Source organism: Sorex fumeus, unplaced genomic scaffold (genome assembly GCF_029834395.1).
Source record: "Sorex fumeus unplaced genomic scaffold, SorFum_2.1 ptg000006l, whole genome shotgun sequence".
NCBI lineage: Eukaryota > Metazoa > Chordata > Mammalia > Eulipotyphla > Soricidae > Sorex > Sorex fumeus.
This window is the reverse complement of record NW_026606063.1, coordinates 63,955,321-63,961,688: the sequence shown is the minus strand read 5'-3', so window position 1 is coordinate 63,961,688 and position 6,368 is coordinate 63,955,321.

Sequence of the window (6,368 nt, the reverse complement as noted above, 5' to 3'; positions counted from 1 at the left end):
GAGACCATATGGGATGCTGGAAATGGAATCTGGGTTGGCCACATGCAAGGTAAATGCCCTACCGGCTGTGCTATCGCCCCAGCCCCATGCTTTTTATTCTTACTCTGGGCAGTGTAGCACTGTCCTCCCATTGTTCATCGATTTGCTTGAGAGGGCCAGTAACGTCTCCATTGTGAGGCTTGTTGTTACTGTGTTTGGCATATCCAAGATGTCACGGGTAGTTTGCCAGGCTTTGCTGTGCAGGTGAGACACTCTCAGTAGTTTGCCATGCTCTCCAAGAGGGGCGGAGGAATCGAACTTGGGTCGGCTGGGTTGGCCAAATGCAAGGCAAATGCCCTACCCTCTGTGCTATCACAGCAGCCGGTCTTACTCTGGGCAAAGACACTATAAAACCAAAACCAACAGAGATGATGCAGTGGTCCCCTTGACTCATAATCTTTTCTTCTTCTGGTCTCACATGAAGTATGTTCTAACTACTACATGGCTTCCTCATTGGTGTCTCAGTACCAATCCTTGCTCCTAACACTTCATATTCAAACCTGACTATTTTATGAGATCAATTAGAGTACACAGCTTGCTAGTCTTTCATCCTTCCCAACAATGAGGATGAGAGATGAGGGTAGGGTCTAGAGTTTAACTCCCTGCTCAAAACCCAAATTCACCATTATCAGTTATGTGAATTAAAATTATGTGAATTTTAGCTTTGCCTCAGTTTTGGACATTTTGGGAACTTGTCTCATTTTTTGTTTTGCTTAGTTCAATAACTGCCTCATGAGATTGTTGTAATGTTGTGAATAAGTAAATGTATAAAGTTCTTTACAATTTCTCAAATAAAATTGCAATTTATAAATATAAACTGCACTTTGTAGAAGTACCACTGCTATTATAACTACTACTACTTTTCATCATCATTTCAATTATCTATCTGGTAAACCAATTATTTAGTTTTAAATCCTATACCAAGACTTGTTAATTAAATTACTTGAGACAAGGTTTCTATATTCTAAAGTTTTCCTCAACCACACAAAATTTCATGCCCAAATGGAGTATAATTTCAGTTTCTGTGCCATACAGTTTGGTGATATTAAATTAGATATTGCAGCAAGGTGCCTACAATAATGCTGACACATTTTGAGTGTTTAGCAAATATGGATATAAGTATGTACTTATAAAATGATTCATAAAAGCAAAACTTTCATCAGTTTTCTGTTTAAAATTATGCAATTCTCTCATCAAATATTGCCATTTTCCCCAATTTGGGGGAAAGATATACTAAAGAGTATTTAAAAAATTCAGTGATTATCAATCACTGAATTGGAATTTAATATTACAGATCAAATTTTCTTGTTGGTTTTTGATTTTGGGACCCCCATAGCACAAGGAAAATAATATCAATTTGGACACTTCACATACATTCATTGTATAAGCCTTGGTTTATCATTTCTGTTAGGGATCTTTTCTCTCATGGTTAAAAGCAGAAAGAAAGTTGCATGGCTGTTTCCCCACCAATGAATAGAGTTTTAAATTATTTTCATGAGAAGATAATCTCTGAATTTTCAAAGTATGTATGTGAGACTTTGGAAGCATGCAGATCCAGCTATACAAAGGTTCCACCTAAAATAGGTAAAGATACTGAAAAGGTACAATGTGTTCTAATGCATAGGTAATTTCAAAAGATTTTCCCAAGTATTAGAAACTGGAGTCTCATAAAAAGTTAATGCAACCCATTCACTTGATACAGAAGTTAGGTTTGAAGAAGCCACTTATTTGAACAAGATGGAGACTAGAATAAGTAAATTTCTTAGAGTCCAGAGTTGTAAGAGATTATCTTCATCATGAAAAGAATTTAAAACTTTATTCATTAGCGGGGAAACTGCCATGCAACTTTATTTCTGCTTTTAACCATGAGAGAAAAGATCCCTAACAGAAATGATAAACCAAGGCTTATACAATGAATGTATGTGAGGTGTCCAAATTGATATTATTATCCTTGTGCTATGGGGGTCCCAAAATCAAAAACCAACAAGAAAATTTGATCTGTAATATTAAATTCCAAGAAATTTGAGGGAAATATAAGGGAAAACTTCTTTTAGGGATGAATTTACAACCCAGGGGAACATATGAATACCCCTCTAAATAAGAAAAACTCACAGAACAACCCAACCCAAGAACAACCCAACTCTCATTGCACAAGGGAAAAAAATAAATCATCATAGGCATAAAATTGTACTGCAACAGTCTGGCAACAAGAGAAATACTAGGAAATAAGCATGTTGAGAATGAACAAATAATTCTAAAAATATAGATCATCATATCAACAAAAATGAAAGATAAAACTATAAAATTTTCAAAATAAACCTATAAAATTTTTAGAAAATAATACTTTAATCATCAACATGCTAAAAAAAAGCAAAGAACTTGCTTAATAGCATATGAAACATAGCCAACAAAAAAAAATATTGAACTTGAGAACAAATTTGAGGAAATAACTTAGAACTTAGCAAAAGAAGTTTAAGAGAAATATTAAGAAGATAAAACCACAGACTTATACTACAAATCCATCTAATAAGAATTTTACCAATTATAAAAATTCAAGAAAATCTTTGAAAATAATTCATAATGTTCCAGAGCTGAAGAAAATCATGACAGCATATGTTAGAAACACTCCAATTCCCCAACAAATATAAACAAATTTATACTAAGCCTATCATAATGAAATTATGAAATAAAAGCAAAGTAATATCTAAAAATATTAAAAATTTAGAAAAGGGGAAAAAGCACAAAGTGCTAGCTATTGTCATCTTGTCATGAGTAATAAAGTGGAATAACTTGCAGTCTATATGGTGAGAGTAAATGTATTTTTATGGATATTTAGAGAATCAATTTACAGATTTTTACTCAGAAGCATTAAGGAACACACTAAAGGAGTCAAAGGACTAGCTCAGAGGACTGGAGTTCATGCCTTATATACTCAGCAACCCAAGTTCAATCTCCAGCACACCACTGCCAAGAAGTGCTGCTAACATGAGTATCACTGTCACTGTCACTCTCACTGTCCTCCCGTTGTTCACTGATTTGCTCAAGTGGACCCAGTAACGTCTCCATTGTGAGACTTGTTGTTACTGTTTTTGGCACATGAGTATAGAAAGGAGTAATCCTTAGGACCTCATGTACTGCTGAAAAGGTTCAAAAATTCTAAATTAAATTAAAAATTAACATATTTAAATAATTTGAATAATGAAGTAAAATGTGAGTTGTAATAAGAATTGATAAATTAATAGGCAAATACTTGACTAAATATAAATATATCTGCAGTGAGATAAAAGTATTATATAAATTTAAATTGGAAAATTTCAAAAGCAAAGATTTTAAATACTTGTCAACAAGTGTGGAAAATAGGAAACAGAAGTTAACAAGTTCTGCTTCTCTGGATGAGTGAAAATATTAAAAACAGTAGTTTCACATAAAAAATATGCATTAAAGAAGAAAGGTATTGAAGAACCAGGTTTTCTGTAACTTTAAAGTTTTCAATCCAGGAAGGAGATGATAAGGTTTAAAAAAACTATGATCAAAGTAATAGAGTCAAAAAATAAGAAAAAAAATTGCCAGGAAAGTGACTAAAATGTAAACGTGACATACTATAAAATACCCAAAAAAGAATTATTGAAATTAAAGTATTGATGATGAGCTTAACTTGAGAAAAAAATTTTAACAGAATCTTTTAAAACAGAAAGATAAAAGATAAACATATCAATGAAGTAGAAAGCAGAAAAAACATCAAGTCATGCACCCTATTATTTTAGTAAATCCCTGTCATTTAAAGAGAATAAAAAGATTCATAGAACAGCCTTTCATTATTCTAAGTTGCCAAACATTCAGAAAGTTTGTAAACTTGAAATTCATACAATTATCTTTGTCTTTCATGTCAACCAAACTCAAAATCCTCGAACTTCTTTCTTGCCAAGACTGGAGTTAGATGGAGGCCTGCTTCTACAGGATAATAAAAATGTGGGGTCACACATTAATAGAGTCAATGTTTTATTTATTTCTTTTTTTAATTTTAATTTTAATTTTTTTTAAATTTTATTTATTTATTTTTTTTTAATTTATTTATTTATTGAATCACTGTGGGAAAGGTTACAAAGCTTTCAGGTTTAGGTCTCAGTCATGCAAATATCAAACACATTTCCCTTTACCACTACTTATTTTTTTACCATGAAGAACCCCAATAAGACCCCACCCCCCACCCCTCCCAGTCCCAGTGAGGCAGATGAATTCTAGTTAACACTCTATCTGCTTTGATTAGATTCATTGTTTCATTAAAAGATTCACCACTATTATTTAGAGTTTACCCACCCCCCCAAATCAGACATGCTGAAAAAGCACTGTGAAGTGATTTGCTTTCTACAGCTGGGTTCAAGAATTAAATGTTGGTTTTGGATTTCTGCTATTTTACTTATTGACCCTGGAAGTATTTCTACTGAAAGTCAGATAGTTAAGAAATTGGTTTCTGTGTTCTGGAGTCGTGGCCGTGCCATAGAGCCGCTCGTGGGGGGCAACTGGTGGCCTCGGTAGGGCGTGAAGGGCAGACCGAAACGCCCCCCTTCCCATGAGGTTTTAGTCACCCCAACACCCCCGGCTCATACCTGCTGTCCACAAGGCTCCAATGCGGCCACCATCTTTCTTTCCAGGGAGGAAAGGGCGAATGCGGCAACACCCTTTCCCCTCCGGACAGACATGATGGCCTGGATTAACGCAAAGTCCGTTCACTTTTCTGCTCCAAGTTGCCGGGTTCTGCATTAAGTCCTTGTGCTTCTGGGGCCGTGGCGGTGCTGGAGAGCAGCTTGCGGGGGGGGCAACTGGTGACCTCGGTAGGGCGTGAAGGATGGACCTGAACGCCCCCCTTCCCATGGGATTTTAGTCGCCCCCACACCCCCGGCTCATACCTGATGTCCACAAGGCTCCCATGCGGCCGCCATCCTTCTTTCCAGAGAAGAGAGGGTGAATGGGGCAACACCCTTTCCCCTCTGGGCAGACATGATGGCCTGGATTAACGCATAGTCCTTTCACTTTTCTGCTCCAAGCTGCTGGGTTCTGCATTAAGTCCTTGTGTTTCTGGGGCTATGGCCGTGCTGGAGAGCCGTTCGTGGGGGGCAACTGGTGACCTCGGTAGGGCATGAAGGACGGACCAGAACGCCCTCCTTCCCATGAGGTTTTAGTCACCCCCACACCCCCGGCTCATACTTGCTGTCCACAAGGCTCCCATGCGGCCGCCATCTTTCTTTCCAGAGAGGAGAGGGCGAATGGGGCAACACCCTTTCCCCTCCAGCAGACTTGATGGCCTGAATTAACGCATAGTCCGTTCACTTTTCTGCTCCAAGCTGCTGGATTCTGCATTAAGTCCTTGTGCTTCTGGGGCCGTGGCTGTGCTGGAGAGCCGCTCGCGGGGGGGCAACTGGTGACCTCGGTAGGGCATGAAGGACGGATCGGAACGCCCCCCTTCCCATGAGGTTTTAGTCGCCCCCACACCCCCGGCTCATACTTGCTGTCCACAAAGCTCCCGTGTGGCCGCCATCTTTCTTTCCAGAGGGAGGAGGGCGAAAGGGAGCAACACCCTTTCCCCTCTGGGCAGACATGATGGCCTGGATTAATGCATAGTCCTTTCACTTTTCTGCTCCAAGCTGCTGGGTTCTGCATTAAGTCCTTGTGCTTCTGGGGCTGTGGCCGTGCTGGAGAGCCGCTCGTGGGGGGCAACTGGTGACCTCGGTAGGGTGTGAAGGATGGACCGGAACGCCCCCCTTCCCATGAGGTTTTAGTCACCCCCACACCCCTGGCTCATACCTGCTGTCCACAAGGCTCCCATGCGGCCGCCATCCTTCTTTCCAGAGAAGAGAGGGCAAATGGGCCAACACCCTTTCCCCTCCGGGCAGACATGATGGCCTAGATTAACACATAGTCCGTTCACTTTTCTGCTCCAAGCTGCTGGGTTCTGCATTAAGTCCTTGTGTTTCTGGGGCTGTGGCCGTGCTCCAAACTTAACTCTGATTTTCAGGGAGAAACGTTGGGTGGTTTACTTCCCATTGATCACTTTGTACATAGAGAGATGTCGCACGGCCGCATAAGCGGCCGCGCGGTTTTGAGGAAATGTCCTAGTTCCCGCATACTCGAGCTGTGCTTGTAGAGGCTTCTGGTCACCGGGGTTCCATCTGGGGGAGGCGGGCTGCGGTACCTACCCCATCTGGGACTTCCCGATGATCTCGGCTCTTTTTGGAACCTGTTTTTTTCTTTTTCTCCGGGAGCTGTGGGTCCCGCCATCCATGTGGCCCTTCTCTTCTGGCTGTATCAGAGTCAATGTTTTAATTTGTTCA